The following is a 23,602-nucleotide window of genomic DNA, read 5'->3' on the forward strand; positions in this document are numbered from 1 at the left end:
TCTTCAAACAATTGTTTCGTGGCTGTTACTGCTAGTTTAGCCAATTCCAAAGTTTTGCCAACAATAAATATGTCATTCAGATATGCCATTACCATATGTTTTTGTTTTCGCAGTAACGCCAGGACTGGTCTCAAAATTTTTGTGAATAACCTGGGGGCTGAATTTAGCTCATTTGGTAGTGCCCTGTATTGCCAGAGCTGTCCCATCCAGTTGAATTTTAAATAACATCTGTGGTCACCTCTTATGGGTACTGTATAGTAAGCATATTTTAAATCGATGCTTGCCATATAGTAGCCTTCGGAAACTAATTGCTTAGCAGTAACAAAGGTTTCCATTTTGAAATGAATATATTGTACAAAGGTATTTAAAGTTGTCAAATCGATGATGATGCGGCAACCACCATCTTTCTTGTTTTTTATAAAGATATTGGACACGAATTCCTGTGTTTCGTGTTGGGTGTGTTCAATAACTCCTTTTTTATATAGTCGCAGTAGTTCAGCATGTGCTTTAGATTTTTCTATGCCTGAGAGCACGAACATTCGGTTCGGTACATGCTGTACTGGTGGGTTATGTTTTAATATCAATTCTATGGTATAACCCTGGATACTGCTTAGAATGTAAGTGTCTGAAGTTATCTTATTCCATGCATCCAAATAATATCGTAACCTCCCACCAACTTTCGTGCTCCCTTTAATTTTTAAGGAACCAGACCCACCTACCTCCATGGTTACCAGTGGTAGGTGTGTTATTTCTTCGGCATCCTCCGTGGACGTTGAGGCGCCATTGTTTGGGTCTGTTGTTGGGTTGAAGGCTTGCGCATTTTCCAGGGCGGTCGGTCTGGGCCATGACCTAAAAAAGACCGCTGTTGGGTGCTCCTGGTTTTTGCGCTTGCTCCGATTTGTGTTGACCGTCTGGGGGGTCCGCAGGGTTGATATTTTTGGCCTTAGTATGTTTTGGTTGCTGCTTTTATGAGCCCCCGTGTTTTCGCCTCTTCATCAAGTTCCTTGACTTGTTTAGGTAAATCCCCTCCAAACAATAGAATTGGCGGTTTGGAGGTTCCTGGTTTACAGAGGCCGGCAAATTTGGGGTCTAATGCTGGTTGGATTGCACTTTTATAATACCTAATACATTACAACATTACAACTAATACATTACAACATAGACCAAATTTACTGGTTCATCCAGTAACACAGGAAAGTCACCCCTGTCATAATCATACCAACTTATTAATTTGTAGAGTCTAAAAGCGCCTCTACAATGCCTGGGACTGACGGACCGAACAATGGACATGATTGCATCGGCCCACAGACAGTCCACCAAAAAACAGTACTTGGTGCACATCAAGAAATGGGGGAAGTACTGTCACGACAATAACCTCAACCACAGATCAAACAACATTCCGTCTGTTCTGGAATTTCTGGCCAGCCTTCACTACGATGAGGGGCTCAGCTACAGTGCCATCAACTGCGCCAGAAGTGCTCTGTCAAACTACCTGTGGCAAGGAACAGAGCGGCATTCTGTAGGGACACACCCCCTGGTAACCAAACTCATGAGGGGCATTTTCAATACGAATCCCCCAAGAACCAGGTACACCCAAATTTGGGACGTGAGCATTGTATTGACCATGTTGAGAAACTGGTCTCCACCTACAACTCTGTCCCTACAGAAACTAACAATGAAAATGGTCATGCTGATGGCTTTGGTCATGGCACAAAGGGTCCAGTCGCTACATAAACTAAGGCTGGACAACTTGACTATTTCATCTGGGAATTTGACTTTTCATATCCATGCCTTAATTAAACAGAACAGACAGGGAACAGCAGGGCAAAAAATGGAATTCAGGGCCCACCCGACGGATGGTCGCCTCTGTATAGTAACTCACTTACTATTATACATGGAACAGACAAGAATCATCAGAGGGAAAGAAATGGCACTGTTAATCAGCCACAAACAGCCACACAAAAAAGTAACAGCCCAGACCATCTCACGATGGCTAAAACAGGTTCTAATAAAGGCAGGAGTAGACACTAACGTTTTTAAATCTCACTCCACCAGGGCTGCAGCCACATCAGCAGCAATACAGTTGGATGTTCCTATGGACCAAATCCTCAAGACTGCAGGATGGTCAACGGAAAGAACGTTCCAACGATTTTATCATAAACCGGTCATAGAACCTGGAACATTTGCAGAAACACTTTTAAGTTCTGTAATATGAGTTTACCCATAAATAGGGGCTATGATTTGGATTTAATAAAAAATTTTCGTTGTTTCAATATCGTATTGATATCTAATGTTAACACTATTCTCCCCACAATCAAGGCAGAAGTGAGGCATGGACTCGTTCCACGGCATGAAATCACAGAGCTTTAAAATCTTCACGTAGTCACTCACGTGACTCCGAAGTAAAATAGTAAGATTAAACGAGAACTTACCAGTTTGAAGTTTGATCTTTATTCTATGAGGAGTAACGTTGAGGGAATACGTGCCCTCCGCTCCCACCCTTGATCATATACTCAACTGGTATCTCTTCTCTAATCTTACTATGTTTAGTCATTATAGTTATCTGTGATTCCACACCGCTGCTTTGAAGAATGACATGCATGCGTCCTAGCGGGGTTCTTCACGTATTCCCTCAACGTTACTCCTCATAAAATAAAGATCAAACTTCAAACTGGTAAGTTCTCGTTTAATCTTACTATTTTTCCCACAAGTGCACCGAGTTAGAAATTCAATCAGTTTGATGTTCCCAATGCGTAACAAATGCCTCTCGTTCATTTCATGAATTTTAAACAGGGGATTCCAAGCTGAAGTTTGATCTCGATATTATATCTTTTCCAGGCACCTGGATTTGTTCAGAACAGCATTTTGAAGGGCCTGTCCCATTTTCGCGACCTAATTCACGACCTCTGCCGAGTTTGCCCTTGACTCATACTCGCAGCATGGTCGTCACATAGGTAGGTCGTAGGTAGGTCGTGATGCTAGTCGTAGGTACTCACGGCATCAAGTAGGTCGGAGCATTTTTTTAACATAATGAAAAATGTCCACGAGTAAAAAAGGTTATGAATTAGGTCGTGAAAGTGGGATAGGCCCTTTAGTTGATAGCTTTCAAACTTGCAACATAGACAGCGCCTTTGTTTATTTTTCTAAAAATTTATACATAGAAACATAGAACACAGGTACAGGAGTAGGCCATTCGGCCCTTTGAGCCTGCACTGCCATTCAATATGATCATGGCTGATCATCCAACTCAGTATCCCGTACCTGCCTTCTCTCCATACCCCCTGATCCCTTTAGCCACAAGGGCCACATCTAACTCCCTCTTAAATATAGCCAATGAACTGGCCTCAACTACCTTCTGTGGCAGAGAGTTCCAGAGATTCATCACTCTCTGTGTAAAAAATGTTTTGCTCATCTCGGCCCTAAAGGATTTCCCCTCTATCCTTAAGCTGTGACCCCTTGTCCTGGACTTCCCCAACATCGGGAACAATCTTCCTGCATCTAGTCTGTCCAACCCCTTAAGAATTTTGTAAGTTTCTATAAGAACCCCCCTCAGTCTCCTAAATTCTAGCGAGTACAAGCCAAATACAATTTAGGACTGAAAGTTTAACCTCAGAATTTCGAATAGAACCGCAAAGATTAGAAGAAATTAGAATGGCATTTTATTATAATAAACTTTATTATAGTTAAAGAAATTGTTAGGAGCTCATCAATAAAGTATCATGGATTCATGTGTCATTCTCTGAGCTGAGATTTACCATTTTATCAATATCCTCAAGTCATAATACTGAACAGTTTACAAATATGTAGCAAACTTATTAAACTTATTAACATTTAATGTTGCTGATATATATTGTACTGACAAACGTCCCTAGTTCTAATATTCTGATAATATTGTAGATAATATCAAAACACGTCATTCAGTACATAAAGATACTCAATCATTTGAAATGCTTCTTAAAAACTTTCAGGCACATTTTCTTTCACTAATATTAAAATTTTTGCTGCAATTTACTGAATTTCATTTGTGAAAATGGTGTTAGTAAGACACTCGATTCATATTTGGTAATCTTAATAACAATCTAATATGACATAATTTTGCCCTAGGGCATTATTGATGCATCAAACATTGGTGTTCTGTGCCAAATGCAGTTTATTTTCTGCCTAACAACTTGAAAACAATCTGCATCTTGATAAAGCTTTATATTCTACAACTGCTTAGTATCAAACAAAAAGTATCATTGCTGTTATCGTATACTGAACTCGGTACATGACCTAATGTTCTTTTAGAATTTGAAATGTGAAAGAGAGAACATTATGAGGCAGCACATCTTGGACAACAATCTATAACTTATAGGTTAGCACCTGTCAAGGTAATTAAATAAATTCCCCTTGCCTTTTCTAACAAAAGTGAATTAAAAGTAATTTAGTTTATTAATCATCTAATAGATTGAAAAGTCTGCCAGTCCAGCAACACTGTATGTGGGTACTTTTTGAGAGAAATCATACCATAGACAATGTATCCTCATGGACAATTTAACTATAATTGCAACCCAATTCTAAAATCAAAGTCCTGAAATTAATAAATGCAAACCTGCATTCTTGTCTAATTATAATACAAACTCGGCGATTTTCAGAATAAATATCATATTTGCGCTCAAAATTTAACCAATTCTGTTTTACTCCCTCAGGAATTTCTCTTTGAAGATCGTCAGACGAGAAGTTGCTGTCTTGTACAAATAAGAGACTCATAATGCAAAGTCAATAACTTGTTACAAATGGGAAGTTGGCTAATGAAAATGCAGGTCTTAATAGTTCCTTATATAATGATTGCAAATTCAATCTGCAAACCTTAAGCTTAAATGTTTCTTTTCAAATAGCATTTGCATCTGTATAACAGTCAGTGAAGGAAATGAAAATAGGTTCCTCTTAAATACACGCATTTAGATTAATTGGAGAAATAGCAAAGTAAAAATTGGAATTAACAGTCAATACAGTTTGCTGTTGAATTCACAGAAGCACATAAAGGTCATAGAACAGAAATGGCTATTCAGTCCATTGAGTCTGTGCTGCATATCCAGCTCATCTAACTCTCTGCCCTCTCCATTGTGTTCTTTTTGGTGTCAAATAGGTATGCAGTTCCCCAATGAATATCATAATTGAACTGAATTGAATTGAAAGATATAGCATAGAGTCCACACCAACCATGAATCAATTAGTTTTATATTATCCCACAATTGCATCCACTCCCTATATACGAGGGATAAATTACAAAGGTCAATTAACCTCCAAACCCACACACCTTGGGCATGTGGGACGAAACCAGAGCACCTGGCGAAAACCTACGCAGTCACAGGGAGAATGTGCAAACTCCACGCAAACAGCACCAAAGGTCAAACTATCACCCAGATCTCTGGCACAGCAAGGCAATGCCACTGTGCTGCACTAAATGTTTTTCACATTCTAGTCGAGACATAAAATAAGTTTCTTGCATCAGTTTTGATTTCTTTGCCAATTATAAAGTTATTTTGACACTAAAAGAAATGAATTGAAGAAATGAATATTATAAAAGTACAACAGAGAATGGTGCAACAATCCTTTAAGACTCGCGATCAAAGAATTGCCTCAATCCATGGCCTCAATTTGCCCTTACAGAAATTGCAGCTAAAAACATGCAACATTTCCAAGAGATTTGTTGGCAGATATTTTTAATGTTATATTGCTAACTTTGTATGTAACATCAAAGAAAATAACGGTGGAGTTCCCATGAGCAAATGAAACATTCCTTTCCAAAGCTGTTGTTGTAGCATAGTAGAAGGTTAAAAGTAGTGTTCTGCTTGCGTGATTAATCATTCGTGAAGATGAAGGAAGTGATATCCGAATGTAAAAATCAATAACTTCCAATGCTTGCCTTCATTTAACTTCTTAAAAACTTTAGACAGCAACTAAAGAGTGAATATTTGTTTATTTTGGTGCAGTAGAGAGTAAAATTGTGCCACCTGATAGCACTAGTTTTAAACCAAATGCAAATCACCCCTGCTCAGTTCAAGCGTGTGTAAACATCCCAATCTAAATCCCTGATGGCAACACAGTGCACACAACAAACTGTAAACCACGACTGTTATCATCAAGTGTTACTTTGCAAACACAGCAGGTAAATGCTGATCTAATGAAAATTTGATGTGTTACGTAGATCAGTTACATGTGACAATGTACATCTACCCTGTAGCTTAGAAAGCAAGTGACTGCAGAAATCAATCTTATATAAAGTCCCACATCATGTTATAGCTGCAAGCCAAAATGTTCTAAATTCACTTTCCTACTGGCATTAAACCTTGCAAAGATGCAGATCACTTCCACTGGTAAATTCTGATCCTAGTATAATTCTGCACCTCTTGGATCCGTGCAGCTCTGGTACAGCATGAGACTCTTCACAGTATCATTTTCATGTTACAGATGTGAGCTGATTTCCACATACAGACATAATGTTATAAGTGTCTGTTAAATATGCTGTCCCTATCCTATCCCATACAAAATATCTGTTGATTCATCATTCCTGTTTTTCTTGACCAATATTAGCTCCTAGTCACCCAATGACTCCAATTAAAAATGTTTAGTCTTTAATTAAAGATGTTCCTGGACTCTCGTTTCTTTCTTTCAACCCTATTGCCTTTCAACACAGCACCCCGCTGCCGGTATGCTCTGCAGGTATGCATTTGAATTGTATCAGAAACAGCAGGATAATCCTACCAGACTATTTCCCAGTGAAGGATAGGCTGCTGAGAGAGACTGAATGCTTCCAGATCAGCGAGCATATTGCATTTCTGATGGCCATGGTCATCAAGCAGAACTGAGTGGCTGTCGAGATGTGCCACAGAGAACTCTCAGAGCAAGGATATGTTGACCATTGACTTTCCTTGCCAAGAAAACAATGCTGATGCTGTCAGCCACTGCACATCTGAACATTTAGTTGGTGTAAATAGCTGTTCTGCCTCAGGTCTTGTTATATTATTTTTCATACCATCATATTAGAAAATAATCACAACAGAAGTTGTGTAAATTTATAGGTGTAGGAAGGAAATACCGAAGATAGACAAAATGCGGGAATAACTCAGTGGGACAAGCAACATCACTGGAAAGTACGAATGGGTGATGCTTGTCACATGAAATGTCACCCATTCCTTCACTCCAGAGATGCTGCCTGTCCCGCTGAGTTACTCCAGCATTTTGTGTACATTTATTATTATTAATGTTTAATGTTTTATGTGTCATTCTTAATTGTTACTGTATGTCGTGTTGTTACTTCCGAGCGGAGCACCAAGGCAAATTCCTTGTATGTGTACATATTTGGCTATTAAACTTATTCATTCATTCATTCACATCCATTAAATTCTTAAGTCTCAAACATATATTGCACGGTGTTCACTCCAGTAAACCTGTTTTTATGTAGATGGGCCAAAGACGTGTGTGCTATAAAAGTGACCTTGCACAATTGAACAAATTCATAAGTCTTTCCTCTATTTGCTCTTGGTGTGGATATTGCATCTCAAGAGCATTTTGGAGCATCAGAGAAGAGGTCAATGAGATTGGTTCTAGGGGTGATGTTGGGATTGACATTGTTGGTGGGGGTTGTGAAGGGGTGGGGTGGGAGAGAACAAGAGAGTATGTTGATGGAATAGTGGGTGACGATTCCACTCAGGGATCCCAAAGGGAGACAAGTTTAGTTTAGATTAGAGTTACAGAGTGGAAACAGGCCCTTCGGCCTAGGGAGTCCACGCCGACCAGCAATCACCGCACACCAACGCTATCCTACAGACAGAAGGGACAATTTACAATTTTTACCAAGTCAATTAACCTACAAACTGTAAATCTTTGGAGTGTGGGAGGAAACCAGAGCTCTCAGGAAAATCCCACGCAGGTCACGGAGAGAACGTACAAACTCCATACAGACAGCACCCATAGTCAGGATCAAACCCAGGTCTCTGGCTCTGTAAGGCAGCAACTCTACTGCTGTGCCACCGAGCCCCTCAAGTGCCTGACGGTGGCTTCCACAACCTGTTTCCACTACTGTTGCACTGCAGCAAGCATGGGTATGATGGCAGTGGTATTTGGAACGAGCGAGTTCCCTACCATTGGACACTATTGCACATGTTCAGGCGGGTTGTCAAATTGATGCACTGAGGAATCCACGTATGCATGTAAATTCTTCAGCATCTGTTGGAATTTCCAGGTTCTTCAGTTTGGTTTGATGAATGACCGCAATATTTCTTGTCACATGTATCCATTATTCTTCAGTACATTCGAGCAATTGGCAGCTTTGAGCTTTTTCCAAATTTTATGTGTGAGAAACATTTCTTTCCCCCAAGATTGACACCTTGCTGCTTCCTTTGTTAGTTGTTTCAAACCTCTTGAGAGGAAACTGAAATGTCTCTGAGCAGATGGTGTTGCACATACAAGCGATCTTTGCCTTAAGCATTTGATTTCTAGCCTGACAAAAGAAAAAGCCATCGGAAAACCCTTAGTTTAAAACTGTCAATTTTGATTTTAATCTATTGCAAAGCACAGAACAATGTTTTAAAAATCAAATGGGAATTGCAATTGAACTGCTAAAGAATTACCATAAAAGCAATGATAGAAGCTTTTTAGCCAAGATGTTATGAGCCAAGGCAACCAGAACCATTGTCGCAATATAAACTAGCTTGGCATCCGAATATCCCAGGCACGAATTACTGACAGTCCTCTGCAATAGAAAAAACAGTGAGCCAAGTTTGACTGGACCAAGGTATCTGGTGAAACTGCAACCCACTATCCTCGATAACCAAAATCTAATATAGACTGATCATGGATTTGACCCAGGCAGCATGGTCAAAACAGCAGCAAAGGCCTAGAGTGACATGATGATTTAACTCTGCCCTTAAAACACGCTTGGCACAATTTTAAGGCATAGTAGATGGTGGGGATTCTTCTACTGCTGTCATTGAATTGAATAGTTTTAGTGTTGAATAATTGAAGCTAGAGTTTCAAAGGGAGATCAGTGACTGCTGTTTTCTTTGTTTCATGGCTCACCCATGACTAAGTTTACCCTGCTATACATACCGAAGGTTCTCCATTTATCGTGTTATCCATAAGGAATCATCAGGCAAGGCAAAGGCGGCGGTTTTGCCGTACACCTACCCTCGGTCCACCAAGGATCTCACGATTGCTAACCATTTCAACTCCCCTACCCATTGCCATGCTGACATTTCTCTCCTGAGGCTCCTCCATTGCCAGAGTGATGCCACAGCAAACTGGAGGAAGAGCACCTCATATTACTCTTGGATAGCTTACAGCTCAATAGACTGAACATTGACTTTTCTAATGTTAGGGAACCACATAACTCTCTTCCCTCATACACTACTCTTCTGGTCACCATGTCTGCATCATGTCTGACCAGTGCAAGGTCTAAAATATTTCCTGAAGTAGTGCAGGGTAATCTCAGAGGACTGGACTCCACTATAGGTCTCTGGAGCTAATCGGCAAAGTGCCATGACTGATTTGACAAGGAAATCTGTCAGAAGGCCCATACTCACAGGCTATGTTGCTTAGTCCAGGACTTTACTTTATCTTGGATGACTCAACGCCAGTGAATTTCAGCCTAATGCTCATTAAAGCTTGCAGGGTAAACACATCTTCCTGTTATTTTATACCACCAAAAATCACCTTTGTTCCATAATATATTTTTGTTTCATGACAGTCATTAGCTTCACCGTTACTTGGGAGTAAAATGAAAGGAAGCCTTTGGATCAGCTGTCTTTTTGAACATTGGTTTTGCCACGTCTTACCACAGCAAGACATCATATATTGTTACTTAAATTCTGTACATGGAAATGCATATGCCACATAGCAGCAAGTCTAGCGTTCCTCAAAATTTGTTTTGCATTGCAGCACAAATACATTATTTATGGTTTCTTTTTAATATGCTCTATAATCTATTGTTAATCTTCATAATTTTTATTTGACGATTCCACATGTGTAGCCATTTGTGACTGAGGTACACGCAGGAGGAATATTTAAAGTTTAAATCTGCTCTGTTCTAAATTGTCTGATGGGTGGGTCAGTGGTGCAGCTAATTTAGTTTAGTTCAGAGATAGATACAGCATGGAAATAGGCCCTTCGGCCCACCAAGCCCACGCAGACAATCAATTACCCCTATACTAGTTCTATGTCCTACATACTCGGTGTAATCTTTACTGAAGCCAATTAACCTACAAACCTGCAAGTCTTCGGAATTTGATAGGAAACTGGAGCACCTGGAGAGAACCTACACGGTTACAACATAAAAACCCCACACAGAGAGCACCCATAATCAGGATCAAACCCAGGTCTCTGCCACCCCAGAGCTGCTGCCTCATAGCACCAGAGATCACAGGGTTCTCTCCTGACAGGCACTGTCCATGTGGGGTTTGCACATTCTCCTTGTGGTCACGTGCAGCTTAATTTCATTGAGAGTTGAGCACAGCCAAGTCTGCGCAGCCCCTTAATCATCCATTTGCACTGATCCTACATTAATCCCATTTTCCGTTCTCCCTTCCTGCATCCACAACCTCATCAACTCCACATATGTTTGCTCCACGCAAGGCTATTTACTATTCCCATGTCTTAGGGTGTGGGAGGGAACCAGATTACCAGGACAAATTCAATGGGGCCATAGTTGTGTGTGGTGGCTAATCAAACATACCAGCACACCACTGTTTCAGTGAGTTACAGAGTCATACAGTATGTAAACAGGCCCTTCGGTCCAACTCATCCATGGTGGCGCCAACAGCAGTGGCTGCTTCGCCAACAGTCTGTCTGTTCTTTCTTCTTTTTGTTATTTTTAGTATGTGTTAAAAAGCATGTTTTAATGTCTCTTGGATTGTTTTATGTGGCGGTTGGGGGGTGGGGGGAAACTTTGTACCAGTTGAAATTTGAGTTATTTGAACATCACTGTACCTCAACTGGTACATGTGACAATAAACTAACCTTGAAACCTTGAAGCTGGTGCCAATTGCTTGCATTTGGGACATGTCCCTCTAAAACTATCCTATCCATGTATTTGTCCTAATGCATTTTAAATGTTGTTATTGTAGCGGCCTCGACTACTTCCTCTGCCTTGTATCTTTCAGCAAGAAGTAAGGGTGAGTGAAAGCTTCCTTAAAGCGGGTCAGTTTTAGAGCATGTTCTCATGTTAATTTTCACACTGGAGCTAAAGTGCAATTACAATCATCACATAATATATGTAACAAGATGACACTTGCTTTTAAACAATAATTAAATTATCTTACCCTGGAAATTCAGCCATGCAGTGCTAGGTTTTCATAATCTCTACTATAAATTTTGATTAATAAAATCTGATCACTAAATGGAATCAGGTACTTACTGAGTTTCCATGAATTAATAAACCCTTTGTGCACATGACACGGAGGAAGTTGACAAGTATGGCAACATTGCATCACTGGAGGAATAAGGCATTGCACAGACAGGCCCGGGAATTAAACAGAGAAGCAGTCTCTTACATGGCCAGAACTCACCTGTACCGAGACAGGAGACATTGTCTATCTCCCTGAAATATGTTCCGAGGTGTTTCAGTGGTCTACCTCAGTGAACCTCAACCCCACTTCTACGTTCAATGTGCTTAGGCGACACATCCCTGACCAATCCCTTTTCGATCAGAGTCAGGTTCATTGAGTCATACTGTACAGAAACAGGTCATGGTGGCGCAGCTGTAGATTTGCTGCCTTTCAGCGAATGCAGCGCTGGAGACCTGAGTTTGATCACGACTACGGGTGCTGTCTGTACGGAGTTTGCACGTTCTCCCCAAGACTTGCGTGGGTTTTCTCCGAGATCTTCGATGTCCTCCCATGCTCCAAAGACGTACAGGTTTGTAGGTTAATTGGATTAGTAAATGTAAAAATTGTCCCTAGTTGGTGTCGGATGGTGTTAATGAGCGGGGATTACTGGTCGACGCGAACCCGGTGGGCCGAAGAGCCTGCTTCTGCGCTGTATCTCTAAACTAAAAAAGCTGGTCCTTCAGCCTCACTGTAGCTCTCATCTGTGACACTCGCACTCTGGATAATTCCGAGATCATCCAGCTGCAGCTCCAGTTCTTTAACGAGGTCCTTTAGGAGCTGCAGCTGGACACATTTAATGCAGATGTAGAACTGAGGAACACTGGAAACTCCGACAACCAACATCCTGCTGGAGGAGCAATTCAGTGTACCACCTGCCATCTCTATGGCACCAAAACGTAGGAAGAATTACCCTGGAGGACAGACCATACCTTTACCTGCTATTCCTCTTTTCTCAGTTGTCTCACCAAAGGCTCAGTGCTACACTTTCCCTCAGCACTTAGCCTCAACACCACCTCATTCCTAACACTGCTTCCAATAGGCTGCTCCTGCTAAACTTTCCCTGTCATTTATTGGCAGTTGTGTCTTTTCCTCAGATATTCAAATGCCTGATTTTTAAATGTCCCACCTTGACTTGTAACAAAGCCTCTTCAAACAAAACTAAAGCCATCTTCTTCTTCTTCTTCTTCTTCTTCTTCTTCTTCTTCTTCTTCTTCTTCTTCTTCTTCTTCTTCTTCTTCTTCTTCTTCTTCTTCTTCTTCTTCTTCTTCTTCTTCTTCTTCTTCTTCTTCTTCTTCTTCTTCTTCTTCTTCTTCTTCTTCTTCTTCTTCTTCTTCTTCTGTATGACGTGCATTGGTTTATTATTGAGAATGAGATACAGTGGGAAAACATTGTATTACGTGCTGTCCAGGCAATTCATATTGTACATGAGTACAACAGGTAGTGCAAAAAAAGAAAATAAACAAAGTGCAGAATATAGTGTTACAGCTACAGAGAAAATGCAGATTAAAAAACTCCAAGGTCACACTGAGGTAGATCGAGGATACATCCTTAGCTTATGGGGGGTCCATTTAGGAGTCTAATCGCAGCTGGCAAGAAGCTGTTCCTGAATCTGGTGGTACTTGCTTTCAAGCGTTTCTATCTTTGATCCAATTGGAAAGAGGAGAACTTTGCCCATTCCCTTGAAATGGGTTCTGAAAACTAGCATCTTTCCTGTGCTATGAAAGATTAAGCCACTCTTTTCTTGCAAATAGGAGTGTTGATCCTTAACTTCATGTGGATTTAGACAAGTACATGGACAGGATAGGCTTAGAGGGATATGGGTCAAACACAGGACGTTGGGTGTAGATGAGAGACAAGACTTTGCCTTTCATCACAGTGAGGAGGAGATTCACTGTGATGGATGTCTGTGTGAATTGAGTTGGTTGTGTGTCTAGTAAAATTGGTTCTTTTTGTTGTATGGCTGCAGAAACCAAAGTTCCTAACGGAAATATAAAGTTCATTGAAACTGAAATTGAAATTGAGATGGGACACGTTAGTCGGTGTGGGCAAGTTGGGCCACAAGCTGTTTCCACGCTGTATGACTCTATGCTCCTGTCCTCAACAGCAAACCTGATAACCAGAGGTCCTTGGGTGAAATCAATTCTCAACAGCTTGACCATATCCTCTCACATATCTGCCTTGATTCACAAGTTATTTCTTTGAGGAACTTCAACAGATATCCACCTCCTTAGTTATAGCCAGAGGGAAATAATTGCAAAGGAACACTACCGAAATAAGAGAAGGTCTGCAGCACATGAGAAGGGTGGGAGAGAGAAAACAGGGAATTATAGACCAGTTAGCCTGACATCTGTGGTGGGGAAGTTACTGGAGTCAATTATAAAAGATGAAATAACGGCACATTTGGATAGCAGTAACAGGATCGGTACGAGTCAGCATGGATTTACGAAGGGGAAATCATGCTTGACTAATCTTCTGGAATTTTTTGAGGATGTAACTAGGAAAATGGACAAGGGAGACACAGTGGATGTGGTGTACCTGGACTTTCAGAAAGCATTTGATAAGGTCCCACATAGGAGATTAGTGGGCAAAATTAGAGCACCTGGTATTGGGGGAAGGGTGCCTACATGGATAGAAAATTGGTTGGCAGACAGGAAACAGAGAGTGGGATTAATGGGCCCCTTTCTGAATGGCAGGCAGTTACTAGTGGAGTACCACAAGGCTCGGTGCTGCGACTGCAGCTATCTACATTATATATTAATGATTTAGATGAAGGGACTAAACGTAACATTAGCAAATTTGCAGATGACACAAAGCTGGGTGGCAGTGTGAACTGTGAGGAGGATGCTATGAAGATGCAAGGTGACTTGGACAGGTTGAGTAATTGGGCAGATGCAGTTTATGTGGATACATGTGAGGTTATCCACTTTGGTGGCAAAGACAGGAAGGCAGATTATTATCTAAATGGTGTCAAGTTGGGAAAATGGGAAGTACAATGGGATCTGGGGGTCCTTGTTCATCAGTCAATGAAAGTAAGCATGCAGGTACAGCAGGCAGTGAAGAAAGCGAATGGCATGTTGATCTTCATCATAAGAGGGGTTGAGTATAGAGCAAAGAGGTCCTTCTGCAGTTGTACAGGGCTCTAGTGAGACCACACCTAGAGAATTTTGCACAGTTTTGGTCTCCAAATTTAAGGAAGGACATTCTTGCTATTGAGGGAGTGCAGCGTAGGTTCACAAAGTTAATTCTCAGGATGGCTGGACTGTCATATGTTGATAGAATGGAGCAGCTGAGCTTGTAAACCCTGTAATTTACAAGGATGAGAGGATACTTATTGAACCATAGAAGATTATTAAGGGTTTGGACATGCTAGAGATGGGAAACATGTTCCCAATGTTGGGGGTGTCCAGAACCAGAGGCCATAGTTTAAGAATAAGAGGTAAGCCATTTAGAACAGAGATGAGGAAATACTTTGTGAGTCTGTGGAATTCTCTGCATCAGAAGGCGGTAGAGGCTGGTTCTCTGGATGCTTTCAAGAGAGAGTTAGATAGAGCTCTTAAAGATAGTGGAGTTAAGGGATATGGGGAGAAGGCAGGAACGGGGTACTGATTGTGGATGATCAGCCATGATCACAGGGTGTGTGGTGCTGACTCGAAGGGCCGAATGGCCTACTCCTGTATCTATTGTCTATTATCTATTGAGAGACATTAAGGAATTATGCAACAATGATATATAAATATCAATCACATACATATACAGTAAAATTAATAATAGTAAATTGGGACTGAAGGAAAATATTTTGCAATGGCATTGTTTGTCTTTATGATTCTGTTGATGTAAGAAGAAAATAAATCATGTACAGACTGTGGACATTAATATGGTAGATATCAGGACAAAGTTAAAATGGTAAGAAGGGATATTTATTCTGAAGCAGCAGAAAGAATATTGGCCACAAACTGTATATATGTTTCTTAGTCCGGTCAATTAGATGCTCAGTCAACCTTGGCATACGTGATCTCCCAGTTGCCAAACATTTCAAGTTCCCTTCCCATTCTGACCTTTCTGTCTTGGGCCTGCTCCACTGTCAGAGTGAAGCCGCACACAAATTGGAGGAACAGCAGAATTATGAGAAGTGATTTTGAACTTTAAAGGACCTGTCCCATTGTACGAGCTAATTCACGAGTTCTCCCAAGTTTCCCCTGATTCGAACTCGGAGAATTACGGTAATAGCCATTCGTAGGTACTCGTGGCTCTCGTGGACATTTTTCAACATGTTGAAAAAACTTCATGAGCTTACCGCGTTTCCTGAGTACCTGCCGTTAGTGTTACGAGCCGCTGAGAATCGTCCTGAGCTCCGATGTACCCGCTACGTACATTCTACGCACTTACCACAAGTTCAATTTTTTTTTTAACTCGGGAGAGCTCTTGGGTAAACTCGTATAGTGGGACAGGCCCTTAAGTGTGGCTGTGAATTGAAAACACTCTCCCAATCAACTGTTCAGGAACATCAGTAGTGATATAATAATAGCCATGGATATATCAACGATATATGCATGACTATTATATCAGAGCTCAGCTTATTCTTTCCATGAGACACGTGCAGCTGGTGCAAGAAAAATTCTCATCTCCAAGTTCTCATAGAGGCGGCCTGTGTTGAAATGCAAAACGATAATGTAAATGCTGGAAATCTGAAATACAAATCAATACTGCTGGAAATTCTCAACAGGTGAGGCAACATCCATGGAAAGAGAAATAGAATTAACATTTCAAGAAAGACGTCTCTTGATAGGTCTTCGCCCTGAAACATTAACTGGTTATATTTCAATGGATATAGCCTTTGATGTTCTGCGTCTGTGGGAATTCATTAATCAATTTGCCAGTGTTCTTGCTTCAGAAAATTTCTTCAGCAGTGAGAAATGCTAATTTTCACAAGACTAAGCATCTTCAGTTGTCTTGCTAAGGATTACCAACTTGTATTTACTTTATCGTTCTTTGCCTGCAAGAATCTTTTTATAAGATTTATTAAACCCTCAAAATAAAACTTGGATCATAGTTTGCAAAGGCATACAGTCATTAGATTGTTCTGTTCTGGTGAATATAATAAATCAAATGCACTTTCAAAGATAACGCATTACCCTCGAATTCATGAAGAAAATTACTTCAGCTAATGTATTAATATGACAGCAAACACCTCTGTGGTCGACCAAGAACTAATATCCAAAACAACAGGTTTCCATGTAAGGTCAATGTGTACAGATTATTGCAATGAACCATATGGTATGACATGTTTACTTTAGCTGTGGGAAATATCAGTAATTTTCCATTCCAATTTTCCCCTTCAGTAACAGAAATGCTCATAAATTACAGTGCTAGATTCCAACATGAATTAAGAGATTCCTAACAGTGCATTGGGTGCAATTGCTTGTGAGAAACAGTAATATTTGAAGGTATGAATTAAATACCGGCATCTCCTCATTCCACAGCCCCAATTCCTTGCAAAGGCCGAGAACAATGTACAACAGGGCCAAAAGGGAAAGGGTTTCTTAAATGTGTGAGCGTAGAGACAGAGGGGTGTAAAATGAGGGTAGAAGCAATAGGTAGCAAGGTGAAAAGTAAAAGTGGCAGGCCGGAAAATCCAGGGCAAAAATCAAAAAGGGCCACTTTTCAACAAAATTGTATAAGGGGTAAGAGTGTTGTAAAAACAAGCCTGAAGGCTTTGTGTCTCAATGCAAGGAGCATTCGTAATAAGGTGGATGAGTTGAATGTGCAGATAGCTATTAATGACTATGATATAGTTGGGATCACGGAGACATGGCTCCAGGGTGACCAAGGCTGGGAGCTGAACATCCAGGGATATTCAATATTCAGGAGGGATAGAGAGAAAGGAAAAGGAGGTGGGGTAGCGTTGCTGATTAGAGAGGAGATTAACGCAATGGAAAGGAAGGACATTAGTTTGCAGGATGTGGAATCGGTATGGGTAGAGCTGCGAAACACTAAGGGGCAGAAAACGCTGGTGGGTGTTGTGTACAGGCCACCTAACAGTAGTAGTGAAGTTGGAGATGGTATCAAACAGGAAATTAGAAATGCGTGCGACAAAGGCAAAACCGTTACAATGGGTGACTTCAATCTACATATAGATTGGGTGAATCAAATTGGCAGGGGTGCTGAGGAAGAGGATTTTTTGAAATGTATGCGGGATAGTTATCTAAATCAACATGTAGAGGAACCAACTAGAGAGCAGGCTATTTTAGACTGGGTATTAAGTAATGAGGAAGGGTTAGTTAGCAGTCTTGTTGTAAGTGCCCCCTTGGGCAAGAGTGACCATAATATGGTTGAGTTCTTCATTAGGATGGAGAGTGACATTGTTAATTCAGAAACAATGGTTCTGAACTTAAAGAAAGGTAACTTTGAGGGTATGAGACGTGAATTGGCCAAGATTGACTGGCAATTAATTCTAAAAGGGTTGACGGTGGATATGCAATGGAAGACATTTAAAGACTGCATGGATGAACTACAAAAATTGTTCATCCCAGTTTGGCAAAAGAATAAATCAGGGAAGGTAGTGCATCTGTGGATAACAAGGGAAATCAGGGATAGTATCAAAGCGAAGGATGATGCGTACAAATTAGCCAGAAAAAGCAGCATACCGGAGGACTGGGAGAAATTCAGAGACCAGCAGAGGAGGACAAAGGGCTTAATTAGGAAAGGAAAATTAGATTATGAAAGAAAACTGGCAGGGAACATAAAAACTGATTGCAAAAGTTTTTATAGATATGTGAAAAGAAAGAGATTAGTTAAAACAAATGTAGGTCCCTTGCAGTCAGAAACAGGTGAGTTGATCATGGGGAACAAGGATATGGCGGACCAATTGAATAACTACTTTGGTTCCGTCTTCACTAAGGAAGACATAAATAATCTGCCGGAAATAGCAGGGGACCACGGGTCAAAGGAGTTGGAGGAATTGAGTGAAATCCAGGTTAGCCGGGAAGTGGTGCTGGGTAAATTAAATGGATTAAAGGCCGATAAATCCCCAGGGCCAGATAGGCTGCATCCCAGAGTACTTAAGGAAGTAGCTCCAGAAATAGTGGATGCATTAGTAATAATCTTTCAAAACTCTTTAGATTCTGGAGTAGTTCCTGAGGATTGGCGGGTAGCAAACGTAACCCCACTTTTTAAGAAGGGAGGGAGAGAGAAAACGGGGAATTACAGACCAGTTAGTCTAACATCGGTAGTGGGGAAACTGCTAGAGTCAGTTATTAAAGATGGGATAGCAGCACATTTGGAAAGTGGTGAAATCATTGGACAAAGTCAGCATGGATTTACCAAAGGTAAATCATGTCTGACGAATCTTATAGAATATTTCGAGGATGTAACTAGTAGCGTGGATAGGGGAGAACCAGTGGATGTGGTGTATCTGGACTTCCAGAAGGCTTTCGACAAGGTCCCACATAAGAGATTAGTTTACAAACTTAAAGCACACGGCATTGGGGGTTCCGTATTGATGTGGATAGAGAACTGGCTGGCAAACAGGAAGCAAAGAGTAGGAGTAAACGGTTCCTTTTCACAATGGCAGGCAGTGACTAGTGGGGTACCGCAAGGCTCAGTGCTGGGACCCCAGCTATTTACAATATATATTAATGATCTGGATGAGGGAATTGAAGGCAATATCTCCAAGTTTGTGGATGACACTAAGCTGGGGGGCAGTGTTAGCTGTGAGGAGGATGCTAGGAGACTGCAAGGTGACTTGGATAGGCTGGGTGAGTGGGCAAATGTTTGGCAGATGCAGTATAATATGGATAAATGTGAGGTTATCCATTTTGGTGGCAAAAACAGGAAAGCAGACTATTATCTAAATGGTGGCCGACTAGGAAAAGGGGAGATGCAGCGAGACCTGGGTGTCATGGTACACCAGTCATTGAAAGTGGGCATGCAGGTGCAGCAGGCAGTGAAGAAAGCGAATGGTATGTTAGCTTTCATAGCAAAAGGATTTGAGTATAGGAGCAGGGAGGTTCTACTGCAGTTGTACAGGGTCTTGGTGAGACCACACCTGGAGTATTGCGTACAGTTTTGGTCTCCAAATCTGAGGAAGGACATTATTGCCATAGAGGGAGTGCAGAGAAGGTTCACCAGACTGATTCCTGGGATGTCAGGACTGTCTTATGAAGAAAGACTGGATATACTTGGTTTATACTCTCTAGAATTTAGGAGATTGAGAGGGGATCTTATAGAAACTTACAAAATTCTTAAGGGGTTGGACAGGCTAGATGCAGGAAGATGGCTCCCGATGTTGGGGAAGTCCAGGACAAGGGGTCACAGCTTAAGGATAAGGGGGAAATCCTTTAAAACCGAGATGAGAAGAACTTTTTTCACACAGAGAGTGGTGAATCTCTGGAACTCCCTGCCACAGAGGGTAGTCGAGGCCAGTTCATTGGCTATATTTAAGATGGAGTTAGATGTGGCCCTTGTGGTTAAGGGGATCAGAGGGTATGGAGAGAAGGCAGGTACGAGATACTGAGTTGGATGATCAGCCATGATCATATTGAATGGCGGTGCAGGCTCGAAGGGCCGAATGGCCTACTCCTGCACCTAATTTCTATGTTTCTATGTTTCTAAAATGTCAAATCAAACACTCCAAGCCAGCCCTTTCAAGTACCTTACCTTGGCAGGTTACATTGACAGAATTTTTAGTAATGAGAGGAAAGAGAAGGTATGAGATTAAACTAGCAAAAAAACAAAAATGGAATTCAAGAACTTCTATAGACAGGTAAAAAGGAAAAGTCCAGCAAGAACAAAACGTGTATGTCCTGGTAGATAGAATGGGAGAATTTACAAGGAAACGACTGTGAAATAAAACCTTCCATCTATCAATGTAAATCCTGGTCAAAATAGGGCCAAAATAAAGCGGAGGATTCATGAAATGACAAAGCCTGATAGCCCTTTCTGTGCAAGAAGCCACAGGCTGCTGCCGGGAAGTTTAGGACCCAGATCAGATAAGGAAGGTCCAAATATCTTTGCAATTGTTAATATGTATGAGAATCTTGCAGAGAAACTACAAGGCATTGTAAATGCATCAGTTTGATTGGATTACTGCAAAGGGATTGTAAATAATGTAAATAATGTTGCAAGACAGTTACCCTGCTGTTTGTTGATTGGCCAGAGTGTAAAGCCCTGGCAGAATTGTTTGTGTTCCATTGTAAATGTTGCATTATTCAGTTAAACTGACTTCCTTCAAGAAGCTTCTGTAAGAAACATTATTTAGGACTCTTTGTAATTGGGTTGGAGAACTGTCAATAATATTCTGATGTAATTGATATGTATGATTGGTTTGTAAGGGGAACCACTCCTATGTAGTTCGGCCCATCGAGGTTCGTTGATCTATAAAAGGTAGCCCCCATTTAGATTGGTGTAAATCTTCTGTAAGGACGCTTGGGACTGTGTGACCTTTTGGGCAGTGTGTGCTTGCACGAGGCTAAAGGGCTTGGCCAGGCAGAGACAAGGATCGAACCCGCGGTGGTTTAGGTGTCATGTAGGGGAATTTCTTGTTCGTGTTTTTACTGAACTAGACTAAGGGAAGGGGGGGGGGGGGAGGTAAGCTTTAATGGCATATTTACATCTTCACAGAATTAAAGGACAAAAAAAACTTATCAGAAAGATCTGGAGTAAATGAGGTAATCTAATAATAGTATAAACATAGTACAAGAAAAATTGAAAAGCCAATAAAACTTAAAGATTCAGATGATCTGTACCTCAGAGTTTGGAAACAGTTAACTATTGAAATATTGGATTAATTGATTACAGCCTTTCAAAATTCTATAGATTCTTGAATGGTTCTTGTCATTAACAGTATAGCTACAGTAAATATGACTATCGAACAGAAAAGGGGGAGAGAGAACATAGAGCTGATCTGTAGTCAGCATCAATAGCACTGATGAAACTCAAATCTACAGGAATCAGTGCTTGGGCCCAGCCATCAGAGCTTGAAGCTCAAATCTATAATGAGGGATATAATAACAGAACAACTAGAAAATATTAATTGGATTGAGCAGAGTCAGAATGGATTTATGAAACCAAAAATCACATTTGTAGAATTCACTAGAGATCTTTGAGGGCATGATAATCAGAAAACTAATAGATGTGGTCTGTTTAGAGTTTAGGATTAAAATCCTTTAACAAAGTTCCACAGAGATGGTTGGTAATCCTGTTGAACAAAGTAATTTATTGACATGGATTGAGAATTAGTTATCAGACACAAGGCAAAAATGAGGAATAAATATGTGATTTTGTTGGTTGACAGGCGGTAACTATTGGGGTTCTTCAGGAATCAGTGCTTGGGTCCCAGCCATTCATGCTGTAAATCAATGGTTTGGCTGATGGGACCAAATGCTTGAAGAACCTGTTGACCGTGGCCTCGAAGCTGAGCCGCCGCCGCTCATCCCCTGAGGACCACAGGATGGAATCAGCCATGATGAAGCCGTGATAGGAGAGGATAGAGACCATGGAAGAGGGAACAGGGGTCGGACATACCACGCCTATGAGGTCAGCTGCAAGAGTCGCCACCGGGGAAGAAAGGTGGACAGATGAGGAGAGGACATTGGTTGCTGGTCGATCAAGGGAAGGCGATGGCTGGAGACCCGCAGCAACTTGGGGCTTGCCTGAATCGTTAACCTCTCATAACAACTGGAGCATTCACTAGAATTGGAAAATGGTGCAAAACATGGAGTCTCTTGCATGTGGGCTCAGTAGACTATTTTGGTGCAATTGGTAATCAGGTGTGGTATGGTGATGCTCCACTGGACAGTTCGTAAGAAAAGAATTTCACTGTGTGTTTGCACTTTGCACATGTGACAAACGAGCACCATTGAAACATTGATGTCACATTTTCAATTTGGCAAGTGAGACAAAACTACATGGGATCATGAGCAGAATCTCAGATCTTCTGATGGAAGTAGCCCCTATCTTTTAGATCGCCCTTGGCCCCAAGCTTCCATAAGTTCATAAGTGATAGAAGCAGAATTAGGCCATCTGCACATGAAGTCTCCTCCATTCAAACACGGCTGATCTATCTGTCCCTTTCAACCTTATTCTCCTGCCTTCTCCCCCTAACCCCTGTACTAATGAAGAATCCATCTATCTCTGCCTTAAAAATATCTATTAACTGCCTCCACAGCCTTCTGTGACAACCAATTCCACAGATTCACCACCTTGCAATCCTGAACCCTGAAATAGACCCCAATTTCCTTCCCTCGGGACCACCCTGTACAAAGTCTCTGGCAGCTGAACCATGACTCTTCCTAACCTATTGGAGTGGCCCCTACCCTCTACACCACCCATACACCTAACCCCACCCTCCCAACCTTCAGAAATATTGACATAAACGTAAACAGATTGAACAGAAACATAAGGAATACAACAGAAATAATTACAAAATCAACTAAAATATAATCAATTACAAATGAAATTACCGCAAAATATTTAACCAAATGCTGGAAATGCCTCCTCCTTATTTCTTCCCTGAAGTTCTATTATTCCCATCCAGGTGAATGAGCTCATAGATCCTGCAACATTCCTTTCAACGGTCTGTATTTAGCTTACTTAGCCATTGTGAAGTCGCAATGGCACTATAATCATCATGTTAATAAAAGGCATGCTTACATTTTGAATACCTCAGAGTACAGCTGTTTAATATTATATTTTAATCCACGAGCTTCAACATGTCCCTGAGACTGATATCATTTTATTCCTTGAGTTAGCACATTGTTATGACCCTTGTTTCTCTTATAAAATTCTTGATTGAGCAAACTAACCACTGCACACATATTATGTATATTTAGAATACACATTTTCAGGACTGCTTTGCGAGATATTGTTTTCTATTCTAGTGCCCATAATGCATGAACAAATGCAACCAAATTCACCAAAGACCATGCCAAAGACATAAAAATATCGAGTTTTTCTTTTGTCTTAACATGTCTCCTGAGTTCAAGTTCTGAATGTTTGTGTCAGCTGTTTGCTTAACCTTGCATTTTACTAGCTGACTTTTGCCATTTATTTGAATTGATCGCTGAATTTTAGACACGGCAAGTGAAGCAGTTGAAAATTAAAGAGACAGCGAGGGCAATATAGGGCACGGAAGGTCAATGTTACCCTTAACGTTAATGTTCTGCCAGAGGAGGTACTGTCGGCGCCGATCAACTGGACTCGGACAACTTTCATTCATTTTCCAGACACACTTTATTTAC

Source organism: Amblyraja radiata, chromosome 27, assembly GCF_010909765.2.
Source record: "Amblyraja radiata isolate CabotCenter1 chromosome 27, sAmbRad1.1.pri, whole genome shotgun sequence".
In the NCBI taxonomy this organism is placed as follows: domain Eukaryota; kingdom Metazoa; phylum Chordata; class Chondrichthyes; order Rajiformes; family Rajidae; genus Amblyraja; species Amblyraja radiata.